Raw genomic sequence first — 26,761 nt, 5'->3', positions numbered from 1 at the left:
TACTTGTAGATTACAGAAGTATTTATAAAGTTAGATGGTTAACACTAAATCTTTGTATATTCTGTGACAGAAATTACATAGGTATGCTCCTAACATTTTCAGACAAGAGAACAAATGGCTCCTCCAATCTAGTTTTTTTCCCATCTCTCGTTTTATCCTATACCATGTAGAATCTTGTATGCATGCGTGTGAACAATTCAAATTCCATGTCCAAGCTCCATTCATACTATCCTGCCAATATTTGCCCCTTGGTGACCCCTGTGATCCAGGGGTGAATATGCTGGTGGCAAGGTCTGTGCTTGGGAGTCAGGCCAGGGAAAAGGCCTTTGCAAACCTTGGAAGAGGGCTCAAGGCCACTTCTTGGATCCAGTTTTTGGTCTAGAAGGAGGGGGAGACACAGATATTGGGTGCTTGAATCCTTCTTCACTTCTCCTAGATTCCTTGACCCCAGGGGAAGGTCACAGTCAGAGGAAGTACAAGGTAGGACCCTGCAGAGTACTGGGCCCAGCATAATAGGAGACCAAGTTTGCTAAGTTTAAGGTAAGTACTGGGTATGGAGTATGATAGGGCACAAAAGTGGTTATTTCTATTTCCAGATTAGATAAGAAACAGGAAATTCCTTATGAAGAAACAGCGTTTGAAGTGAGTTTTGAGAGATGATTAGGAGCTTTCCTGGTATGTGAAGATAAGGGTGGGTTGGGAGGTGAAAATTTCTCAGGCAGAACCAAGTAATATGATAGTGTTTTCAGTGACCTGTGAGTACTTCTGTAGGGGTTCAGCATCGTATGAAGGCATGGAGGCTCCGATGGTGGCAAGGGCTGGGTCACAGAGGGCATTGCATGCTGAATTGGAGGGTTTCTTCTTTATCTTGCTGTGCTGGGGAATTATTGAGTGACATGGTCCCATCTCTGTTTTAGTTACAGCAATATGCATTGGATTGAAGAAGCGTAGGGTGGAAGTTGGACTTTGGAAGTAGCTCTGGGTTTATTGTGATTTTTCCAGATGTGAGGTGAAGAAGGGCTGAACCTCGGTCCTAGCCCTGTGGGTAATGAAAAAGAACATGAGCAAGAATGATGAAAATACATTTCTTACATAAAAGGAATCATCCCAAGTGTTTTACAGACAGGATTTAATCCTTGTCAACCCTGAGCAACAGGTGCTATTATTTACCTCTATTTTATAGATGAAGAAGTTCAGGCAGAGAAGGGTTAAATAAACCACTTCTATGGACTGAATGTGTGTGCTTCCTCAAAATTCATAGGTCAAAGCCCTAATTCCCATTGTGATGGTATTTGGAGGTGGGGTCTTTGGGAGGTGATTAGATGTAGGGAGGTCATGAGAGTGGAGCCCCCATGATAAGGAGAAGAGGAGCCCAGAGTTTCGTCTCTCCCCCATGTGAGAATACAGCGAGGGGACCGCCCTATGTAAACCAGGAAGAGAGCCCTCACCAAGAACTGTGCTGGCCCCTGATGTCAGACTTCCGGCCTCTAGAACTGTGAGAAATAAACGTTTGTTGTTTAAGGCACCCAGCCTAGGGTATTTTTCTTACAGCAGCCTGAGCTGAGATGTTGCTCAAGGTCATATTACTAGTAGGTGGTAGAGTCAGGATTTTAACTAGCTATGACTCTTGTCTCTTTTCCCCACATCTCTAAATCCAAAGGGGCTGGAAAGAACCAGCTTTTCATCTCCCCCTTTGTTTTGTGGGACATTCTCCATGTCATAGTCACTTCCGTAATGGTGTTATGTTCCCTATTCCCCTTTCTGGAGCTAAGGGGGATATGAAAATAACATTGATTCTTCCAGTGATACCACTGATGGGAGCCCGTGTTTCTGATCCAAGATGGTCCATTGATATAAGCCACCAGAACCCTGGAAGGAAAGATAGGACAACCATACAACTCTACAAACATGTATGTAATAAAGCTATTCTAAATCTTGTAAAGTCATTTCTAAAAAATATTTTATTTATTTTAGAGAGAGAGTAGGGGTGAGGGGCAGAGGGAGACGGAGGGAGAGTCTTAAGCAGACTCCAACTGAGTAGAGAGCCTGACACAGGGCTCCATCTCATGACCCTGAGATGATGACTTGAGCGGAAATCAAGACTCAGACACGTAACCAACTGCACAACCCAGGCACCCCTTTATAAAGTCATTTTAATGCACTTAATACCTTAGTATATGTGAGGAATTCCACAGTATCATAAGTGTTACTTTAGCATATAAAAGGAAACTCAGTTGTGTCATAAATTGGACCTCTTTAAAACCAATATGCTAACATAATAAGCATTCATTAAATATTTAATTAGCAGGAATTTAGCCTGCTTTTTAGAATGTGGTTATGTCTCCTACGGGCAGGATTGTAATTAATGCATACTCTTACTAACAATGTGTTTCTAAAAAAGTTATTTAGCTCTTTGTACCTAAGATGCCCCATTTGTTTGTAAGATGGGTGTATCAATAATACCTACGTCATTGGGTCATTGTGAAGATTTGATTAGAACAGCACCCGGCACATAGTAAGCACTATATTAGCATTCGCTACATTCATTATGGTTTGGGCAGGCTGAGTCTTAACCTCTTAACCAATGCTTTCCTTCACTGCTGCAAAGATGGGTGTTAAAGTTTATCTTTCTTTGATCGTCATTCTTTTCATTATTTTTGTTGTTGTTGTATGTATTGGAGCACCTGACAGTTGAGATCACTGTGATGCCTGAGGTTGTGAGAGTTTGGAAAACAAAAGTAACTTGGCTTAATGTACAGCTTCCTCCCCATTGCTTCACTGTTTTTTAGATGTCTGAGGTCCTATCCACTCTGGAATGCCATGATTCTTTCCGCCTCTTTCTTTCTCTCTCTCACATTCTTTGAGCACTAAATAATTCAGGCATTACAATGATTTTTGGTCATTTTCTACTTGATTTATATACAGAATTCTTTCAAATGGTGAAAGATACAATGTCATAGCATTTGCTAATCATAGCTACACCCTGAAAGGTTGTATCAAAGATGGGAAAAGTTGGAAGACACAAACGTTGGGTGTTTGAGGAAGGAGAGAGCATTAAACCATCTTCTGGTTTAAATTTGCATTTCTGGGATTACTAGTGAGGTGGGCTCCTCCTCCCTTTTGTTTGTTCTCTATTTGATTATTTTCTTGTCTAAATTCTCTGTTCCTGTCCTTGTCCATTCATCTGTTGAAGTTTTTACCGGTTTACACCTTGATTTACATGAGCTCCTCAAATTTAATAAAACCTTATTGGTCATATTTACAGCAAATATTTGTTTTTACCAGTTATCTTTTGAGTTCGGGAAAGAAAAAGTTTTGAAATTTCCCATAACCAAATCTACTGACCATTTGTTTTGAGACTACTTATGTTGCTTTAAAGATTGGACAACTTTCCTCTCTCTTCCTTTGGCAGAGTCACTTATATTATTCCAAAGTTGGTGAATTTTGACTCTTTTAACCACTTAACTCTTTTATATCCTTGGAGCTTATACTGTTCATTGGTTGATATATATACACACACATGTATATATCTATATACACACACACACACACACGTATATATGGGCATCAAAAGAGAAACTGTTTTAATATCACTTAATGAATTCATGTTTTGTTTGTTTTTAGAGAGGGAGAGAGAGAGAGGGTTGAGGGAGGGGCAGAGGGAAAGGGAGAGAGAGAATCTTAAAAGGCTCCACATTCAGCATGGAGCCTGATGCGGAGCTCCATTCCCAAACCCCGAGATCATGACCTGAGCCAAAAATCAAGAGTTGAATGCTTAACCAACTGAACCACCCTGGCACCCCTGTTTTTTTTTTTTTTTTTTTAATCACATTTGCTCTGTACCTGCCCTGTCTAACACTGCAGCCTATGGTTATATGTGACTCGCAAGCACCTGAAATATGGCTAGGCCATGCTGAGCTGGGCTGTAAGTGTAAAATGCCTACTGGACTTCAAGTCCTTAGAACAACAGCAGTTAACAACAGAATGTAAAACACCTTGATAATGTTTTGATATTTATGGCATGTAAGAGTGATAATATTTTGGGTGCAATAAAATATATGTAATATGATATATAATATATTGACATATAAATAATATAATTGACATTATTCAAATTAACTTCACTTTTTCCTTACTTTTTAAAATGAAAGTATTAGAGAAATTTCAATTCTCTATGTGGCTCATATTGCATTTCTGTCAGACAGCAGCTCCATACATTAGGGTTTGTTCTTTTTTTTTTAAGATTTTATTTATTTGAGAGAGAGTGAGAGCGAGAGAGAGAGAGAGAGAGCATGCACAGAGGGAGAGGGAGAAACAGGCTCCCCGCTAAGCAGGGAGCCCAATGTGGGGCTCGATCCCAGGACCCTGAGATCATGACCTGAAGTCAGACGCTTAACCGATTGAGTCACCCAGGCACCCCTAGGGTTTGTTTCTATACACTTGATTTTTTTCTAAATGCTGTTTGCAAATTCAATGACATTTTAAAATATGTTTTCAGATCTGCTAATTTCTTTTCTATTCTTTACCATTTTCTCTTTCTTTCTTTCTTTCTTTCTTTCTTTCTTTCTTTCTTTCTTTCTTTCTTTCTTTCTTTCTTCTTTCTTCTTTCTTTTGCCTGTTCTTCTGGACAAATTTAAACATTTTTGCCAAGTTTCAAGAAAATTAAATCCCTCTGAGTCTTTGATTTAAATCACACAAAATTTGTAAAGTGATTTTGAAAAAAGTGACATCTTTACAAGACTAAGTCTTTTTTTCCCAAGGAAATAGAATCTCTTTTCATTTTTGTCTTTTGTGTATACATTTCTCGAGCAATCTATGTGTTGTTTTTTGTTTTTTTTTTCATAGAAATGATACACATTTGTTCTTTGGATTATTGTTAGGTATCATGTTTTTATTGATGTTGTAAATGTGAGTTATTATTATTCCAATACACTAACTGGTTTATGTTAGTTTGCAAGGAGTGACCTTTAAAAATGAACCTTGTAACTACTTTTACTGAGCCTTTGAAAAATTAATTCTATAGTTTTTCAGCTGATTCTCGAGTTAGTCTCCATTTCAAATTAAAATGCTGTATCACAGTAAGCTCCAAATCAGCTTCTATAGTTCTCTCCCAAATTCTAGCTGTCTAAAGGTGATTTTTGAAAAAAGTGGAATGTTTAGGTATAAAGTCATCTTGTTTATTTTAGATGCAGTTTTATCAGAATTTATTGGAAATCATGGAGATAGAACACCCTTCCCCGCCCCCCCCGTGTCTTTCTTGTTTCCAAGGACTTGATCCAAGGACTAGGGAGAAGTGGTATAGGATTCAGCCACATAGCTAGTAAATTCACAGTCTGTGCGTGTGCATAAGACTAATTGTAAGGAAATATTCTGACTTCTGATAGCTGCCTTTTGCTGGGCATTTTTGCATTCATCACTGCAGATGGTTACAATGGCTTGCTGAATTATCTTCTCAATTGGGATTTCACCTTGAAACTCTCAGCCTTTTTCTTGGATTTCTGAGAGCCTGGGGCTTACGTTTCTTTCTTGCTACATGATTATAGGAATTCAATTTTTATTTGGTCTTAAACATCTCTTCTTTCTGCTCTCTGCCCATATCCTTTTACTAATGCCTTTAAAAAGCTTTCTTTCTTTTTTTGGGTAGCACGAATAACACTTTTATTTCATTCAAAAATAGTAGTTTATTTTTAACAAAAATCTTTGAGCACAGAATTGCTCAGGTATTATGACAATTTTAGTCCTCTCTGAATCCGCTCCTATACAGAATTGTTTCTAATCACAGAAATTATGATGTTGTTGCATTCCATCCTAGGAGCTGCAGAAATATAGGACAAAGGCAAGAAAACAAAAACACGTCCTCATTAGAAGGAGTGTTGGTAATCAGCACTATCAGAGATCAAACCAAATTAATACCATCTTGCAAAAGATAACACGTATTTGTAGATTACCTTCAACCCTTGCCTTAAGGGGGAAAATTAATTTTCTCTGTTGATGTATTTAAACAAAGTTACATGACTACCCATAACAAAATGTTTCCTCTCTAGGTAACTTACGGGGCAAAAGACAGGCTCCAGACTTTTGATGTGTTCGTGTGGGCATGCACCAGCTTCCCCCACCCACTGCCCCACTGGATTTCCATCAAGGTGCTGCCATCGCACTGGCTGAAAACCGTTAGTTTGCTGGTGTGGATTTTTAACATCCTTTCATGGAGGCCTCTTGATTGGGTGTTTTTGTTAGTCCTCGCCTGGGGCCAAAGCGGGGGGGGGGGACATGAATTTGACATTTGGAAACATGAGATAGCTATTATATTTTATATACTGTGAAAGTTTATGTACACACACACACACACACAGGCACGTTGTGTGATGTGAAATGAAATCTTTAATGAAAAATGTTATATTGACATGGTGCAGGTGTGTGTGTGTGTGTGCGCGTGTGTGTGCGCGTGTGTGTGTGGTGGTGAAGCCATACCATTCCAGCCTACTGGGATTTTTATATAAAGAGAGATTATTTATATGTGGTTGGTATGTGGACTGTGACTCTCTTGCCAAGTCCTCCAGTTGGTTAGCTTATTTCCTGGGTAATATAATTAGAAAAGCAAAAACCCATAGAATTTACGGTGTTACACATCTCTTCAGCTCCGAGTGAGAAATCACTTTACATGAGACAAGAATATATTCATTTGTATTCCAAGCAGAGATGGAAAAATATCTTATAAATTTTTAATCCACCAAGTGGCATGTATTATCCTGAGTGATTGTCCCGGGTCAGGCTGCATTTTATACCTGTTTGTGTTCCATTTGGAAAGGAAGCTACTGTGATGTGGAGGATAGAGCCACTCCTCTCCCCCATGCCACTCCCAAACTCAAGAAATACCGAAATGATGGGTTTTAGTGAGGGGGTAAAATTACTGGAGTTTATTCTTATTCATACCTTTTCCACCAGTGAATTTCACTGAAGCAACGTCGATTTTTCTTTCCTCCATCCCAACACTGAACTCAAAATGTATTCTAAACTTAAAAAAAAAAAAACACCTCATAGTAAAGAAAGGAATGTATATGTATGTATTTTAGTTAGAGTATATTTTAAAACAGAATATATTATACTACTACAATAGCAAGATTCATGACACTGGCTACCTCTAAGATATGAAAAATTGAAAGCATTACCAATAATGATCAATTATTAATTTTAAATGATTAATATTTTTATTAAGATTAAGCATAGCCTTAATGAAATACATCATATTCTTGTAATTATTAAATTCTACTGCAGAAATAAATCTTCACTAATTAAATCCAAATGTTTACAGAATAAATTCTCAAAGTTACTACAAAGACACATAATATCAAACGGACTGTTAATTTTTCTCACTTATTTATGGCCAGAAGTAGGAGACTGAAATATCTTAGGAAATCTCATAGGTGAGTACGGAAATACTTTTCAACCAAAAGGCAACTGAGGATATAAGGTTCTGGGATTACTTTTGGCTAGGATTGTTTAGATAGTTCAGATATGGCGTCTACATATTTTAGGTAGGGTTCATGTATTTCAGGGAGAGTTTATGTATTTCAGGTTTGGAGTATTTAGCCCACTGGATGTGTGTCTGCACTTAATAGGGCAGTAAAAACAAGACCCTATACATAGTTGAGTGGTAGGGGTGCCTGGGTGGCTCATTCGGTTAAGCGTCTGCCTTTGGCTCAGGTCATGATCCCAGGGTCCTGAGATCGGGTCCCACATCGGGCTCCCTGCTCAGCGGGGAGTCTGCTTCTCTCTCTCTCTCAAATACATATATAAAATTCTTTAAAAAAAAAAAAAGGACTCCCTCTGGGCCCCTCCCCCTGCCCCTGCTTGCACTCCCCCTCCTTCTCTGAAAAAAGAAAAAAAATAGATGAGTGGCTAAAATTCTCTTAAACTCTGTCCTACCCCAATTTCTCTATTGTGATTTAGTGACTTAGGGCATAATGTAGGCTAATAAACTTATACAGGCTTTTCTGTCAAGGATTAAGGACATTTTCAGAGAATGGAGGAGGGTTTCTCTGGGAACATAACTAAAGGAGGAGCCAGGATGAATATTTCCAGCCTGAAATGTCTTGCTGAATGATTCTGCCCCTGACATTCCTTCTGTGAACTGTGATGACTGCGGCCATGAGGGAAACATGCTTTCGTTAGAGTGAGGCTTTCTTAAGAAGAGGATTGTTATAAAATAGCATTTGGCAGTAAAACTCAATTTGCAGTAAAATACGTTTAAAATTGTACTGTTTAAAGTTCCCTGGGCATCAGGGGTTATGACATTCTTCTCTGAGACAGAAGGTCAGAATTTCCATGGTGCCAGAAATTAAAACCCTACTGAAGTGTCAGGTCATGGGAATGGCCTGGTCCACAGTAGGAAGGGGAACCCCCTGATGGCCAAGAGGGCCTTTGATGTTTTGCCCCCAGCGGGCTCTGCCTCACCTCTATTTCTGATCTTAGACAGAATAACCTTCTAACGAACCTAATTGGAGGTCCAGCACACTCCTCCTGCTGGCTACCTCCAATTCAAATGAGAATGGCTCGATAATTAAGCCCTTGCTTAGCTGCCTCAGGCCTGGCCTTTGTGACCCGGCAGAACCCCTTTGCCATCATCCCCCAAGTTCGCTGGGGTGGGTTTTTGGCATCCTTCCATTGAGGTCTCCTCGTTGGGTGTTTCTGTTAGCCCCCACCCTGTGCCAAGCAAACAGCTCCTTTAACACTGGACATGCCCAAATGATTAAAGCACCATAAATTACATCCCATAGTGCCCTTATACTTGACTACTTCCTCGCCTTACCTTGTTCACCCGCTTCGACCCCATCTGAACAGCAGTTCTTTACACTACATTCTTTTTTTTTTTTTTAAGATTTTTACTTATTTATTTATTTGAGAGAGAGAGAATGAGAGAGAGAGCCCATGAGAGGGGGGCGGGTCAGAGGGAGAAGCAGACTCCCCGCCGAGCAGGGAGCCCGATGCGGGACTCGATCCCGGGACTCCAGGATCATGACCTGAGCCGAAGGCAGTCGCTTAACCAACTGAGCCACCCAGGCGCCCTACACTACATTCTTAGCAAGGTTATTTACTCGGCATGCCCAATGAGATTGCGCCTTATGTCATAAGTTCTCGGCCTTGAGATATGCCCGAGAGCACAGACTTTTCAGCTGCTAAAAGAATTAACCTTTTAGCTGAGGATGGCCCTTATTGCTGGATGTGCCTTCGTAGCCACGTCTGTGACCATTTAAGAATGTTACCGTGGTACCCGGAGACTCTTCATTCCCCACAATAGATCCGTTTCGCTAGTCAGAGTGACCAGGAGGTAACCGTCTTTGCCAGTTGTATAGTTAAGTATGCCAATTTATTTTAAAAATGGTTCTGTAGACTCACCTCCGTTATTTATGGAAGTCAGAGAAAGGAGTGACAGCGATAATCAGAATCCACTCGTCCTTTCAGACCTCATTTGGGTGAGTTCAACCCACTGTCTGGCTCCTTAGAAGGCAGAAGAAGAGTCAATGGGTCAGGCAGCGGTCTCGTTAGACTCTCAGGATATTGAGATCCTTGGGTGCGAGAGAAAAACATTTCTTAGTTTTATAACCGTGTACTGAGCGGTTTAGACAGATCTGATAAGGATATCTAGACTCGGCCCAGGGTAGGTGTTCTACAAATTTTAATTCCCGTCAATGGTTCTTGCCTTGTTTGTGTGTGTCTGTTGGATGCATTTACTCACCCAAATTTGATAGCACCCTGATACTACCTGCGTCCCAAATACTCACCGCTGCTGAACTTTCTCTCTCCACGTTACATGCGGCGCACAAGGGGGGCCCTCTTACAACCTTAAACAGCACGCTTCTCGTCTCTTCTCCTTTTGTCCCTGTGTATTTTCGTTTTGTTCTTTCTTGTGCCTCTTTGCTTCTCGTTCATGCGGTGGGGGACTTGGCCCCACTGGATGGCATTGAACGAGGAGGACAAGAGATGGCAGCAAGAAGTAGGCGGAAGGCCTTAAAACTTGGCACAGCTGCAGAATCTTTATATTCAGAAGGGACCTCTTGAAGGTGGACCCACGTGGTAGTTGTACCTTGCCCTCTTTTGCCGGCACCTGAGGATACCATCGTGATTGTGGAGTGCAAGGGGGGTGGGAAGATGGAAGAGAGCAGACTCAGGGTCCCTTCAGACTCAAAATATGGAAACAGTGATTTCACAAAAATACTGCATGAAAAATTCAGCGTGTGGAATTCTACTATGTTATCCTGGAGCCCTCACTTAAAATAGAAAAAGACACAGACCCTGTGGCTCTCTGGGCTTGCACCTGCCCCTCCACAGTGAAGCAGGGTCTTAGAATTGAAGGTTTGCAGGGAGAAGGGAAGGCCCAGCCACGGGAAGGAGGAAATGACAGCCTTGTGTGGCTGCACGGGGGCTACCTGCGGATTCATCTGAAATTCTGCGTTATTCTCCTGAACGAGAGGGTTCTCATGCTCAGCTAAAACAGTCGCGGTGAACGGCCTATTCAACGATCTATTGGAAAAGAAGTTCATGGGTAGGAAGTTGTCAAATCTTTGGCTTCTGCTGCTATTTACAGTTGAATCTGGAGCAAGACGGTGTAGAATTTCACCCCAAATGATCGCATTTTAATTTCAGCACATGGCCATTGCGCCGCGCTCTGAGAGAGCTCCTTGCTCTCATGAGTCCTGCATCTTGGAAGGCAACATGTCCTCGCCAGGGCACAGACCTTGGAGTTAGGCTTCCTGCTTAAGCACTTGCACTTCCTAGCTTGCTTTTCCCCAGGGAGCCCCTGCACCTCTCTGGATGTCCGTTTTCCCTGAGCTTTGGCAAATTGGGATAGTGACACCCGCAGCAGAGGGCTGTTAGGATGATTAGTTGCAGTTATGCATGTTTAAAGCGCTCAGCCCTTACCCCTGGTGTGTGACCTGTTTCTATGCACAGTGTATGCCTCTACCTTTTTCCTTTACTTTTCCTGTACCAGTAGGGAAGACCACAAGTAGAGGCAACACCGTTTTTTAAGGCAATTTGAGTTCTTTCAAAGTAACTGAGGCTAGTGTTCTCAGACTTTCATGAAATCTTATCTGAAAGCTCTCTATAGGACAGGTAAAATGGAACTTGCGGGGGCTGGGATTTCCACTGTTCAGTCCCTCCAGCAGCATTTCCCCTATGATCTGGGAGCAGCACCCCCAGTTCCTTGGGTAGAGTGACCCTGGGGTTGTGTACTGAAATGTATTCCCGGCTATCTCCACGAGCTACTCCAACTCTGGGCCACTCCTCTAATTTGCTTGTATATCTGAGATATTTTAATGGTGTCATACACTGGATTCATAAAGAATATGTCAAGGGGCGCCGGGGTGGCTCAGTTGGTTAAGCTGGCTCAGGTCATGATCTCAGCGTCCTGGGATCAAATCCCACATTGGGCTCCTTGCTCAACGGGGAGTCTGCTTCTCCCTCTGCCTCTGCCCCTCCCCCTGGTTGTGCTCTCTCTCTCTGACAACTAAATAAATAAATAAAATCTTTAAAAAAAAAAGAATATGTCAGAACTCTGTACCACACATTATCTCTGAAACCAAAGGGAGAGAAGCACATGCCTAGGGGATTCTGAAGCACCACGTGCTTGGGCCTGGGATATTTCCTTGAGGGCATTCCATTTTTAAGCAATGTGAGCCAGCGATCAGCACGTTTCTCAAGGATTATTGCTTGTCCTTGGGCATACTCTGACACCTGAGGTCAAGATGAGCCAGAATATTTACTCAGTCCCTGGCAGGTAGTGCATTTCCTGCTGATAATTTATAAACAATAGATTTTAGTGGAAAGTGATGGAAAATTTTCCTTGAATAACCGAGTTCCCCTATATGTGCTCACTGATGCTTAACTCAGTGGAACAACAGTACCCAGAATATTAAATCCTTTTTACACAATTAGATGGTACACTTACGCATACTAATAAGGTGTGAATGTGGGATGTTTATCTTCTTCCTGAGGATTATAAATTCTTTTGACAGGTACTGTCTCTTTCTATTTCACTGTGTAATATGTGCCCAGAGGCAACTATTCTTTGCCAGAGTGCATCCTCCAAAAACCAGAAATCAATGAGGTTAAAGAACATCCTGAAATGTGTGTCTCAAATATGTTGCATTTTCCCTCACTGGTACATTCACCAACCAGTCGGTGGCTGTCCTGCAGCTGTTATATTTATCATGTTGGTTTTCAGGATAGATCCTTAATTTTATGATCATTTAAAGAAGAGAAATAAAAATTGGTAGAGTATTGAATGCCGTACTTTGTTTTTGATTTGGGACAAATACTTAAATGGCTTATGCAAGAGCCAAATTTTATTTTATTTTATTTTTTTAATATTTATTTATTTATTTGAGAGAGAGAGAGAGTGGTGGGAGGGACGGGGGGGGAGGGAGAGAGAATCTCAAGCAGACTCCCTGCTGAGCATGGAGCCCATTGTGGGGCTTGATCCCAGAACCCTGAGACCATGACCTGAGCCCAAATCTAGAGTCTGACGCTTAACCAACGGAGCCACCCAGGTGACCGAAGAGCCAAATTTTAATTTTCAGCTGCAGTTGACAGTATTTTGAGGTCTGAAGAATGTCCTTATGCTGTCCCTGTATTTGGCTTTCATTTGTTTGTTTTGCTTTGCTTTGGTCCATCTTGTTGTATCTGCGAACTAGAGTAAAGGTAGTGGTTACCAGTTCCTTTGATGTTTCCAACCCAATCTGAATCAGGCAATTTATTGAGAGGTCATACCTTTGGAGTCAAATTGCTAGATCAGAGAGCCCTCAGCCTATTCTTAATCTCAGGAGGGGAGCGGTCCTGGGTTATAGAGAGATAAGCAATAAGAGGAAGAAGGAGAAGAAAAATTTCCATGCCTTTGCATTTTCTGAAATCCGGGGGCCCATATGACTCTACTATCTGTTTGCAAGTGGTCAGGGCTTTCTTGTGGATAGGGAGGTTGACATCCACCATTGTGGTTCTGTTGTATTTTTTGGGTCATCTTTACAAATTTGAAAGCAACGGTATGCTTTAGCCTCTCATGATTTAGTAGTAGATGCCTCCTAATTGTCTGTGAGGCCTCCAAGGTTGGGCTCCCACAGTGGTGGTGGGGACTGTGTGCTTACTACGATAGTACATCAATTTGACATACTGGTTATTTGCTTCCTCTACTCTGCTAACCACAGTGGATCTCAGCCCTTACATGTGAAACCAAAAGAAGTGATTTGAAATGAAAATGAATATTAATAATCTATCACATAGGTGGCCACTGGCTGTAATTCATTCTGAGTAATGCTGGCACAGATTCTGAGCACATGCCTGAGAGTCTTCAGACATATGACGATTCTAGCCCACAGAAGCAGCTATGCACAAGTATGCTGCAGGGGGCTTCAGGGTGGGCCTGCCTCTATCAGTCTGAGGAACATCCGTTTCTTGGATCTGCTGTCACCAAAGATAAGCACGCCATCATAATTCTGTCACAAAGATGGATTTTGGGGTGTGGTGGTATTCTACCTCTACCACGAGTGGCCATGTGTTCTGAATAAAGGTCTGATGGTAACTGTAGACATTATCTTCATTTTGAAGATGAGTAATTTGGAAGTCGTGAGGAAATAGTGCATGCCATTATTATATATGTACGTGTGCATATGTATCCAAATTGCATGCTTGGAAAAAAAAGTACACGTTTTCGTTTCCTGAGGTCGCATCGGAGGTTAGGAAAGAAAAGTAGATGCGTGCTCAACTGATGAGCAAAGAGATAGGTTCACTGGTGACGGGGCATTAATCAGGGAAGAGGATCCCGAACGAGCTGGGAAAGGTGGCTGGCAGAAGATCTAGAAGGGGTATAGGCAGGGAGAGGGCTATCCTCACAGTGTCTCATGGCTCCAGGGGACCCTTGTACTCTCCTGTCTCTTTTGGCCAGAGGTTGACAATTGTTTTTCTTCAAGGCGAGAGGGAAGCGTGTAGAACAGAGAGCACAGGGCAGGGGAGGTATAAGCAACAGGGAGAAATCTGAAGGTAAATCTTTGCAGGTTGTTAAAGGCCCAAGAAAATCCTCCCAGAGGGCTCGTTCCGAGTTTGTGTGGTGGACGGCTTGAGGCCCGGAGGGGATTCCAGGCCTCTGCAACAGAGCAGGTAGCAGGAACCATAAAGACGACAGCAACAATGACACAATGGGTAGCTGACATTTATGCGACAGCTTCTAGGTGTCAGTCACTGTGGTTAGCACTTAACGTGCGTAATCTTATTTCATGCAGTGGGCACAGAAAGATGATATTATGCCCATTTTACAAATGAGGAAACTGACGTGGAGAGAGGTTAAATTGCTTGCTTAAGGTCATACAACCAGGAATAACAATAATTTAAATTTAATCAAAAAGGAACCAAATTGCTTTTAGGTGTTTGTAGCTTTTTTTCTTTTTTTCTTTTCTGCAAGAGTAAAGCAGTTGACTCTCAATCTCAGCTGTGCTTTAGAGTCATTTGGGGAACTTTAAAAACTGGTGCCTGATCCTACTCCCAGACATTTTTTAGTTGATCTGAGGCGCGATTGGGAGTTTTTAGAGCTCCTGGGAGATTCTAATGTGATGGCCAAAGTTGCAAACCCCTGCTCTAAAGTAGGTTCTCTTCTGGCTTTTCGCTAGACTTTCATTTGATTCCATCATTTAACTTAATCATAACTGTGAACCTGTGTTTATGGTCTGATCACGTGTTTGGTCTGTGCCTCCTAGAAGAACGCAGACCCCATTCCCGTATCCCCAGAGTCCCGTTTAATGCTGGATAAATGAAAATGAGTAAGTATCATCCCTCTGTAAAAGTACTTAATCACCAGTCAGAAAGTATCCGTCCCTCAGTTTTTAAAGCCAGCATTTAATGCTTTAATTGAAATAGTAATTTATTTAAAGGGGTGGGGGGGTCCCGGCAATTTCTCCTTATATGGGACCACTCAAGATGGTCAGATGGAGGAGGGGGTGAGGAAGAAGAGAAAGACCAGGAGCCCAGTGAGGTCAGTGGTGTGGAACTATGTTCCTGAGAGGAACATCCATTACAAAAGGATTTTTCAGGATGAGACATGGGCTTTAATATTTGATTCAAACTCTTACATCAGTTTAGATAAGGGACTTTGATGGACAACGCAGGATGGATGAAGACAACCTGGGTAGGGAACCTTTGGTTTCACCAGCCGGGCAGGGAGAGGCTCCGCCTTCACCCAGTGCAAGCTGGTGTGGGCTGGACTGGGCTGGGTGGGGCAGGGGATCGTGAGAAGCTAGGCTCTCCTGTGTCTACTTTAGTTCTGGACCAGGTGACAAATAAAACCAAAAGGCATCTTTCAGCTTGGAGAATAATTCAGGCCCCAACAGCTCATCAATCTGCTATTGCTTTGCAGAGCAAAAATTTAATACGTAATAAATAATTTCTCACTGCCTCAAAAGGAATAAAAATTTCTTTGTAAGAATCTTTCCTATTTAAAGGTAACCATCATCACAGCATTAATGCTTGATCATACACTTAATTTGAAATCCAAATACGGGAGATTTAAACAGAAATTCTACTCATAAAATGAAATGATTAACTTGGTAAGTTGTGATTTTGGCATGTAGTTCCAATCCTCACAAAGATAGGATGTGGAGGAAGAATGGAAGCAAGGCTGTCAGGGTATGTGTTTATATGATGAGTGTCATGAACTATTTTAGATTTTATTTAATAGGCGTTTTAATAATACTTAGTATGTACCAGGCACTCTTAGGAGCACAGTATAACTATTAACTCATTAAGTCATCATATCAACTCTATGAAATAGATATTATTGGTATCATTCCTGTTTTACAAATAAGAAACCAAGGCACAGAGAGGTTAAGTGACTTGTTGAAGATCACACAGCACAAATGTGATATAGCCGGGACTCAAACCTCAGCTCTGGCTCCAGAGCCTGCGTACCTAACTACGATGTACCTCACCTCTCTAGGGAAATGCCTCCCAGAGTCACATGCTTTCTTTTTTTTTTTTTAATTTTTTAAAATTTTTATTGTTATGTTAATCACCATACATTACATCCTTAGTTTTTGATGTCGTGTTCCATGATTCATTGTTTGTGCATAACACCCAGTGCTCCACGCAGAACGTGCCCTCTTTAATACCCATCACCGGGCTAACCCATCCCCCCACCCCCCTCCCCTCTAGAACCCTCAGTTTGTTTCTCAGAGTCTATCGTCTCTCATGGTTCGTCTCCCCCTCCGATCTTCCCCCCTTCATTCACATGCTTTCTTATTAAAGCTGAGCAATTGCTTCCTGTGGAAAAAGCCCGTTCTTGTCAATTCGGTTGAAAATGTCCCATGCCTGAGATGAAATCTGTAAGATTGTTGAATAATGACAGGTGGCACTGTAGGTTCATTCTGAGGGATGGCCATCCTGGCTATTACACAGGCACTCATCAGATCCGCCCTCCGCTCCATGGTGGGAGCGGCTAAGGCCAGAAAGGTGAACTCACACATGTGTTTGCAGGTATGCTCAAGGAGAAAGAAAACGTGGATGGAATGGACACAGAAAAAACGTGCTCTCGAAAGTGGGCTGAGAGGTCTGTGGCAAGTGGAGATGCACTTTTCCTTGTATATTTTCTGCACTGCAAAAATTCGTTTTTCTTTTTCCATACTGTGCAAGGGCTAGTTCCGTAATCTTTTCAACAGAAAGGGCTATCACTCTATATGTGTCCGTTGGGGTAAGACTGGAATCAGGGAGGCTAGGTGGCCTTTGCTGTGTGTCTGAGCAAAGAGAGAGCAGATGGGAGAGGAGGGTTTTTGGGTTTGGGGGCCATTCAGGAGAAGTAACCTCGAGTCAGCTGTGACTTGTGAGTTCTACCATGTTGGGCTACACACCTGCTGATAGGAAGGTGAAATGTACATGGCAGGTTGAAGTGCTAGTGATGATAGAGCAGATAGAGGCTGAAGAGATTCTGGAGAAGGGGGCACACACAGGTTAGGATACATTACGTCAGTGGATGTATATACATTACAGCGGTGCCCACTGGCATCTGCAAAAGGGAGAGAACCGAGATGCATGGTCTTCATGCCAGGTGGTGTTGCTCCTTGATGCACCTACACGTGTTTGATTCTGAACCCTGGACAGACCTTATTTTGACAACTTACCCATAGGAAATGTGCATAGGAGGTAGTCTATGCCTGTCCAAGCGGCAGACATTTTTTTTTTTAAGATTTATTTATTCGTCTTGGAGGAAGAGAGCGAGAGTGAGAGAGAGCATGGGGTAGAGTGGCAGAGGGAGAGGGAGAGAGAGTCTTAAGCAGACTCTGCACTGAGCATGGAATCTGATGGGGGGCCTGGTCTCACGACCCTGAGATCATGACCTGAGCCAAAACCAAGGGTTAGACACTTAACCGCCTGTGCCATCCAGATGCCCCAAAACTGGTAGACATTTTTGTTTATGCCCATGTCTATAAATCTAATAGGAGAATGAGGTGTTATGAATTAAAACACATATGATTATTTTTTAAAGCTATGGTTAATCACATCATGACAGAGTTAAATGAATACATTTAAACCCTTATTAATGTTTCTAACGCTAAGCAGTTACTGTTAAGATCAATATTTTTCTCAAAGTGATGACTCTAGGTACTGGATTGTATCCATTTAAGCATAAAACTTTCTGTGATAAATATGCATTGGAAAATGATTTTGCATCTAACTTTCCTTTTAGGAAAAGTGGAAAAGTTAAAGGGTTTGGCAGAACCACATATAGTAATTTATTATTTTATGTAGAAATAAATTTTTGTCAATAATATGTATTTAAAATATGGTAAAAGTATGAACTCTCTAGTACTGTATGAATTCTTTTTTTTTTAGATTTTTATTTATTTATTTGACAGAGAGACATAGCGAGACAGGGAACACAAGCAGGGGGAGTGGGAGAGGGAGAAGCAGACTCCCTGCTGAGCAGGGAGCCCGATGCAGGGCTCGATCCCAGGATCCTGGGATCATGACCTGAGCCGAAGGCAAATGCTTAATGACTGAGCCACCCAGGCGCCCCTACTGTATGAATTCTAAGAACGCAAGAAAAATGATTGTTAATCAACTGTTGGATTCATGTTGATTCTAACTAGGAATTTATATTTAGAATTGTGAAAATTATGATAGGGCGGAGCTGTATATCCTACATGCTGTAATACTTTGGGTCCCCTCATGAAAGTCACGTGTCAGCATTAATAAGAATATCCGTTTAAAAGGAGCTTAACCATTTTATTGTTCTTTCCATTCTTTGTTTCCCTAAGTGGGTCTCAAGTATAAATTCTTTCTGCCTTCAGGTAAAGAGGAATTTGGAAAGTTCATTTAGTGTAATAATTAAGAGTGCGAGCTCTAGAGAGACTCCATAGATTCCAGTCCCAGTTCCAGGGTTTACTACCTGCGTGGCCTTGGGAAAATTACATAACTTGTGTGTGTCACAGTTTCCTAATCTATAAAAGGGGAATGAAAGTGGTACCAACCTCTATCGACGTGGGAATTACATGAGTTACTATATAAAGCAATTAGGACAATGCATACATATAGTAAATGTTCACTTAATACCAGATACCATTATTAGTCAAAAGCTAATGACTGCGAATAGCTTCTGACTATTAATAATACCTCAACATCTTTGACTCAGGATCTTAGAAAAATGTGCTTTTAAAGCCTATTATGAAAGACTCACGCGAGTACAGTGAGCTGACTTTGGTGAGTGCTTTCTCTGTGTCTGGCTATTTTCTAGGTACTTCACATATACTCTTTTAGTTTGTGTCAAGAAATAAAGAATAAAAAGGAATTAATAGGCATAGAAAAACTGTCTTAGATAAACATAATGGAGAAGAATTTTCCCTAAACCTAAGAGATCCCCTAAGTTGGCATGAGAGACCGTGGGTCTTGGTAGGAGGATGGCCTTGGGTCCAGCTTCTCAGCAGCACAGCCCCAAGAGACACTGCTGTTTGGTGTTTCCGGGTCCATGAGATCAGAGGCCAGTGTTTTGTAAAAGATTCCTGATGGAAAGATTTCCATCATGGAAGGGTCACGGTTCCAACTGTCTTGTCCTGCAGTTTGGACAGTGGTCACTAGAGGGCGCACTGCCCACATTTGCACACAAGGACTTAGGTCAGCTCTTCTGTACCTGGACATCTCCAGATTTCATTCAGAAATCTAGGGCAGTCCTTCCACCAGGAGAGGTACCTGTGGTACCCAGTACCAAGACTGCCCAATTCCATGTGTACATCCTTCCTCTTCTCACAACACTCCAGTACATCTGAGACCAGAAAATGTGGTGTGGCCCCCGTCACTTGGAGGGGTGGGCTGTGTTATTAGGGGGCTGCAGTGAAGCCACTTAAAACCCCGAGCTGGGACAGCCATTAATGCTTCCCACATTGCATTAGTATTTGGTGTATATTTGTGCTTATTTCAGAGAATTTTTAAAAAGAATACTATGTCCCATAGCACGACAGAAGGGGTAGGTTCTTTACAGATTTCCCTATATCCTTGTGAACCTAGGCAAGCCATGTTACTTGTTTTCTTCATCTTGAAGCATCAAGGGGTTGGCTTATAAGATGATGTTAAAAATTTCTAACAGTCACAAAGACGTTGTGCGTTAGAACTCAATTTAATGATTTTGAATGCTTATAGAAGACCAGGGTTAAATTTTGGAAGCAAGGCTGTAATATAGGGTTATGATTTGCAGATTGACAAGGATGAGGGCTGATAAAAGCAGAGCAGCTTTTGGGGACAGGGACAACAAGCTGGTCAAGGAAGAAAAAACTATAGTCTGGAGAACAGAAACAAGATGGAGAGTGCTGGAGAATGTGATTAAGTCCTTACCCTCTGCTGACATCAGGCAGGGGTTTCGAAATCTTTGTGCCTTGGGTAGATTTGCAGGGTGATTTTTGTCTGTGGACAAAACAGTAATTTACAGCTTCTTTCTGATTTCCTTGGGTCCTTCGATTTCCTTAACCCTGAGAACTTAAAGAATAGGAAGCTATGCTTTGAATACCTGGACAAAAGGAAAAAGGTAGGAAGGGTTGGCAGAAATAGTTTCTTAGCTTTCTGGTCGCCAGGGCTTGGCTCCAGGAGGAGTCATCCACAAATCCAGGCCCACTTTCTCTAGGGAGGAATGTGGCATGGAGTGAAGAGATAGTCATCACTCCTTGTGGGCCACGGTGCGAGTGGCACATACAACCTCGACCTTGAAGAAAACCAAGGACTAGAAATAGGTCTCAGGGGATAGATATCATGCCAGCAGTAGCAACTGTGCCTCTCCCAGCTTCTGTGCCTCAGAGTCAAACCATTCTCTTACTGGTTTCTTTTCTTCAAAGCATCAGAAATGTGTATTTATCTCTCATTAGTTTATTTCTTCCTCGGACTCGTAAAATGGAGAATGCATCTAATCACTTTCTCTTACATAGGGATACGTTGTTTATAAACTTAAAAAGTACTTTTTGGGGGGGCATTGGTTTCAGCATATATCTTTTGATATATAATACTCACTTTTTAGATTTTTCACATTGTCATAGGACTTTTAAAAATAAAAACAGGAGATAAAAATATCTATACAGGGATGTTTCCTTGATGAGGCTGAAATTTCTTTTTTTCTTTCTCTCTTTTCTTTCTTTCTTTCTTCCTTTCTTCCTTTCTTCCTTTCTTCCTTTCTTTCTTTCTTTCTTTCTTTCTTTCTTTCTTTCTTTCTGTCTTTCTTTCTTTCTTTCTTTTCTTTCTCTTTCTTCCTTCCTTTTCCTTCCTTCCTTCCTTTCTTTCTTTCTTTCTTTCTTTCTTTCTTTCTTTCTTTCTTTCTTTCTTTCTTTCTTTCTTTCTTTCTTTCCTTTCTCTTTCTTTCTTCCTTTCTTCCTTTCTTTCTTTCTTCTTTTCTTCTTTCTTGATGTAGTGTTCCATGATTCACTGTTTGCGTATAACACCCAGTGCTCCACGCAGAACGTGCCCTCCTTAATACCCATCACCAGGCTAACCCATCTCCCCACCCCCTCCCCCTAGAACCCTCAGTTTGTTTCTCAGAGTCCATCGTCTCTCATGGTTTGTCTCCCCCTCTGATTTCCCCCCTTCATTTTTCCCTTCCTGCTATCTTCTTCTTTTTTTTTTTTAGCATATAATGTATTATTTGTTTCAGAGGTACAGATCTGTGACTCAACAGTCTTGCACAAATCACAGCGCTCACCATAGCACATACCCTCCCCAACGTCTATCACCCAGCCACCCCCTCCCTCCCACCCCCCACCACTCCAGCAACCCCCAGTATGTTTCCAGGGATTAAGAATTCCTCATATCAGTGAGGTCATATGATACATGTCTTTCTCTGATTGACTTATTTCGCTCAGCATAACACCCTCCAGTTCCATCCACGTCATTGCAAATGGCAAGATTTCATTCCTTTTGATGGCTGCATAATATTCCATTGTGTATATATGTATACCACATCTTCTATATCCATTCATCTGTCGATGGACATCTGGGCTCTTTCCACAGTTTGGCTATTGTGGACATTGCTGCTATAAACATCGGGGTGCACGTACTCCTTCAGATCCCTACATTTGTATCTTTCTTTTTCATTTTTTTACCCTAAGTAGTTAGGTCCGAACAACCCGTATTTATACTCAACAACTTAATAGCCATTTGAAAAAAATAGTATATATGAATTAAAAATTTATGAAAAATTCTTTAAAACCCACAGTTACTTACTAATGGGATATGTGTATCTGTTTGGCAATTCTCAGTTTCTCAAACTTTGGAATCAGACTGAACTACCTTCACTTCGTGTTCCATGTTGATTTTCATGAAATACTTGTTTTTTATCATAGCAACTATCCAAAACTTAGCTTTGCAAAGATGTGAACCTCATCAAAGGCAATAGAGTGTGACCTAATGTCGAAAGTATGAACTATCTCAAGCTAGGAGTTGGTGCTGTGTCTGAAAGATATCAAATATTATAATGTTTTCCTCAAAAATTTAAAACACCTGAGATCACTGTGCCTTGGTGCACAGTTTGGGAACTGTGACTCTAAGGTTCGATGGTGGAACTTAAAAAGTGGAATTCAAAGTACTGGGTGTTATATGAAAACAATGAATCATGGATCACTACATCAAAAAATAATGATGTATTGTATGGTGACTAACAAAACACAATAAAATAAAAAAATGCATTAGTTTCTAAAAACAAACAAACAAAACAAAGCAATTCCACTGTAGTAGAGAGTTAGTTAAACAACCAACAACTTCTTCATTACCTGTCACTTTCCAGATAGTGGAAAGTTGAGAAATTACAGTTCGAGCAACGAGGAAGGCAGGTGTGATACTAGCAGGCAGAAAGGAAGATGGCTCTCTTGGGAAGGGGCTGAGAAAAGGAAAAAATCTTGGCTCATTTGACTCAAGGAACACAGTGAAGGTCCTAGAAGAGATAATTTTAACCTGCATCTTAAAAAATTAATATTTGAATAGATTTAGGTGACCAGATCTCTGATTTATTTGATACTGTCTTCAAGGTAGGATTACAACATCTAGCTCTAACATCGTATCTATGGGAAAGTACAATCTGTGTTAAGTTGGTTCTTTTGCGTACTGGTTTTCTGTAATGCACTATGGTTAAAATATGGATCATTTGTCTACTGTTACTGGTTTTTCAATATACTAATGCTGAGTTATGTCTATAGCATAGTCCTGAATGTATAGAGAATCTCCTTCAGGTGAATGCTTCTAGTCATTAGGATATAACAATGCAGATTTATTTCTAGGCATCTGTAAAGTCTCTAAGCCTATTAATACATGCCTATTTTCCATTAAAGTCCTAATGGTATGTTATATACATAAGTTTCTGCCCCCCCCATTAAAAACAAAACAAACCCTCTTCCTTTTGTGTCTTTTAGACAAGATGGGAAAAAGAAAACACCAGAAAATGTGGAGACCAAAATATCACAAAATATAGCAGATATGGTTTAAAGACTATTAGCTAAATGGTCATGTTAATATTGAACACCAAAATTAGGCAGACTTAACCATTCACTTCAAGTCAGCATTAGAGTGAGGCGGTCTTCTCCCTGCAGGAATAGGCCCTGCACAATTTATGCCATGCGGGAGTAGAGGAAAACGTGTGCTTTCCTCAGATAAAGCCCGCCTACCAAAGAGGGATGGGGTGGGCATGACTCTTATGCTCCCCACATTTAGCGGTCTCTAGGGCCAGCAAATGATCAAGGATTACACCGATTAGCACCCTTCATAGAAGGGAAATGTTGGGAGTAGGGAAGAAATATTCCCAGTCACATCTGAGAGTTACTGGGAAGGGCTTAAGGAGTCCCTTATTTGGGGCTGAGATCATCATGTCAGTTTAGAGACTTCCAATCCATGACTCAACATCTTGAAGGGTTAAGTTTGGGAATGCTGGCTTTAACAAACAATTCCAGACTCTTACAGAATGCAGTTGTGTATCTAATCTTTTGCTTATGGTGGTGAGTAAGGACCTACTTAATCTAAACCAGAAAAAGAACAAACTCTAGTTACAAATAACAGATGACAAGAAATGGGAATGACTGCCCTGTGCTTATAAAAATGGCGACCATGAGATTTCACGTTAATGACTATAAGGGCATACTATCTGGCATCAGGGTTTCCCTTTCCCATAGAAAGGATGGCCAGCTTGGCATTGGTGGGGACGCCCGGTAAGAACACGGGATTATGGGGCGCCTGGGTGGCTCAGTCGTTAAGCGTCTGCCTTCAGCTCAGGTCATGATCCCAGGGTCCTGGGATCGAGCCCCGCATCGGGCTCCCCGCTCAGCGGGAGGCCTGCTTCTCCCTCTCCCACTCACCCCTGCTTGTGTTCCCTCTCTCGCTGTGTCTCTGTCAAGTAAATAAAATCTAAAAAAAAAAAAAAAAAAAAAAAAGAGAGCGCATGGGATTACGCGCACAGCACAGGTCCAGCGCCTGGACGCAGGCTCACTAGACTCCTCGCTGCGCTGCTACCACGGAGGACGTGGCATTCAGTGCGCATGCTCACTCCGGTACCGGCGAGTCGGCCGCTCAGGTGGGGGGACGTCTCATCCCCCGCCCCCCCCCCCAGGGCAGTTCAACGCCTTACTCAGGACTTGGCTTAAGTTAGCTAGGGCTCTTTTCAAAATCAAAGCAACCCAGCTGGGGAGAAGGTTGACTTTACCCCATGGAAACAGTTTGTAAGGGCTTTTGGTGTAAAGCAGTTTGAGAATCTAGAACCCTGGACACTGGGAACATTTGGGTCTCAAGTGAAGAATTCCGGGCAAGTTACAAGAGGAGTCTGTCCACGCCTGGAGTAGGAACCCAAGGTGAGAGACAATTTGTCACTACCTCCTAAGACTTAATTAGGAAAGCAATAGCCGTCCAGATATTTGTCTTTCTTTACATCTCGTTTTAATTGAATGTCTTTAAAAAATATATAGAGGCTAAGAATACTGTTTTTTTTTTTTTAATTTTATTGATTTGACAGACACACAGTGAGAGAGGGAACACAAGCAGGAGCAGAGGGAGAGGGAGAGAACAGGCTTCCCGCTGAGCAGGGAGCCGGATGCGGGGCTCGATCCCAGGACCCTGGGATCATGACCTGAGCTGAAGGCAGACGCTTAACGACTGAGGCACCCAGGCGCCCCAGAGGCTAAGAATACTGTTTAAAATAAATTTTAGTAGACTTGATATTGAGGTTTTTATTATTTTTATTTTCTTTTTTTAGGTGAAAAGGATTATTGGGTAGCAAAAATATCCCTTCTTCTGTCTTCCCATTTTTCTTATGTTCATTTCCTCACACTGAGTAGATCAGTACTGAATATACAAAATTTGGTGCCCAACCCATGTATCCTTTCTCTTTCTGGTCACAGCATGTCCAAATAACAGACAAAATATCTAAGAAAAAACCATGTGTCTTAAGTGTGGAGTTTTCTGTCTCAAATGCATATAATGAAAATATAAGTCCATATTGTGGGAGTAAGGATTTATTTATAGAAACTGAAATACCAGATGTGGAGCCATGATTATTTTTCCAGATAAATCTAGAGACAGTGAATCGATTTCATTAAAGAAATGAGGACACTTTTAAAAGGGATTTATTTAATGAACTATTTTAAAAGTCTTATTTAAGGTAATGGAGGTCAGGGGGTAGTAGGTCAGTACCTGGGAGAGTCCATTGTTTGGGCGCGAAGTGTCAGAGTGCAGGGTCGCTCCAAGCAGGAGGGACTGGAGTCTTTGTTACCTAGATTTGAATATGGCAGCTGTTAATTCTGGAACGTGGAGGGCATTGTCTGACGCAGAGCCGGCCCCATGGTGAGGGGGCTGGAAAGTTGCAGGGAAGAACAGAGACCGCATCCGGCACAGCTGAAAGAACTTCGCTTCCCCTCCACACTGGTCAGTGACACACAAAATCAAGCATGAAAACAGGAAAAAGTGGTTTTGAAGCTGAGGCGGTCCAAGCCACCCACGATCACTTTGAAAAACTTTTAGCATTCACCTCAGGAAATGACCCTTCACATCTCTTGTTCACATGCTGGCTGGCAGCCCAGAAGTGGGGGGTCAAGGAAGATGATTATACAATTCAGAACTTGCTTGAGTAAGGCCTGAGTTGTCGGCAGGCTTCATATTAAATTTGTTCCATGTTGTGGTGGGGGCCGAGGTGATGGGGAGGAGTGTGAAGGCAAGTTGTCATGATGGTGATGTGTTTTAGTTCTGAAGAGAGTGCTTAGAAGATATTGTAGAAAGCCTTTAATGAAAGAGTTTATTTTGACGAACCAAAACACATTATAAAATTCTTCAACTTTGACGTATTTGTGACACGGAGTGGGGCCAGATTGATGGAAATGTTAAATCTGTGGGGTGTTGGGTGCTCAGGTGGATATCTGAGTCACAGATGATTAACTTGGGATATACTTTTTCCACCATCCAGGCCGGCTAATATACTGTGTGGTTGTGGAAGTCCTATCTTAGAGAAGTTCAATTTCTAAAAATCTCAGCACAACTTTATAGAACCCTCAAGAGGGGCACCTGAGTTTTTTGTCTTGGCATCTGGTGCTGCCCTTGTTCTGAAAGGCCTGAAACATTGGCGTTGTTATGTTGTCTTGCAGGATAAGATGCGGGATCTGCACCAGGGGCCAAAGACGTTCCTCTCTTGCTGAATTCAAACGACTGAGTGGCAGAGTCTCCAAGTCCCTGTGGATCTAAAGGCAGTGCTTTAAGTCATAGGATTTCTTTGGATAAATTTTTTAGAAGTTTAACAGAAACCACTTTCTGCCAAGTTAAGTGGGACATTTGTAATCATTGGGTCAAATGGCCACCTGGAATTGTGATATCTTATTGAACGAGTTAGCATTTCTGCCAAATCTATTCAGTTTACATTGGGCCCTAACTGCCTTTGGCTGAAAGTGGTTACTAAAAGCCCTTCTGTGAGCTTGTGATTGGCCCATTGAGGTATCCACTTGTGCAAATTCCTGCATCCGTCAGTAAATGAGTCTGAAATCACGGCTCTGGGTTGGGCAGGATAGCCCTGACAACTCAGACTTTCATGTGGGTTCGGGACATAGGTTCTGTGCAAGCGGGAAGCGCTCTCACTCTTGGCTCACGCAATGGACTCGTGAGTCCTTTCCTTCCAGGAATCTGACCAAACGAACAAACTCCAGGTTTCCTTTAAGCAAAATTCCAGCCTATCTGTATGAACTTTGGACACTTCTTACTGAACCTTCAGACTTTGGTTTGCCTGTGAATTTGCAAGGTT

At 41.8% G+C, this 26,761-nt stretch overlaps 1 long non-coding RNA gene across 2 annotated transcripts; it reads right to left on the bottom strand.

Annotated features, from left to right (window-relative positions):
* On the bottom strand, positions 1-25,426 carry LOC114209524 (uncharacterized). 2 transcript variants are annotated; one of them, XR_003609357.2, is made up of 4 exons: positions 25,171-25,426; positions 9,397-9,566; positions 6,934-7,015; positions 1-1,039 (listed from the first exon to the last, which is right to left on the bottom strand). It is a non-coding gene; the product is annotated as an uncharacterized LOC114209524 (long non-coding RNA). The 2 variants fall into 2 exon arrangements; XR_003609356.2 differs by having other exon boundaries at positions 6,934-7,010.
* Positions 25,427-26,761: the final 1,335 nt, after the last annotated feature.

Source organism: Eumetopias jubatus, unplaced genomic scaffold (assembly GCF_037043125.1).
Source record: "Eumetopias jubatus isolate StellerSeaLion01/CBP00866 unplaced genomic scaffold, mEumJub1_p1.0 scaffold_5, whole genome shotgun sequence".
Taxonomy (NCBI): Eukaryota; Metazoa; Chordata; class Mammalia; order Carnivora; family Otariidae; genus Eumetopias; species Eumetopias jubatus.
This window is presented reverse-complemented; position numbering and strand designations above follow the sequence as displayed.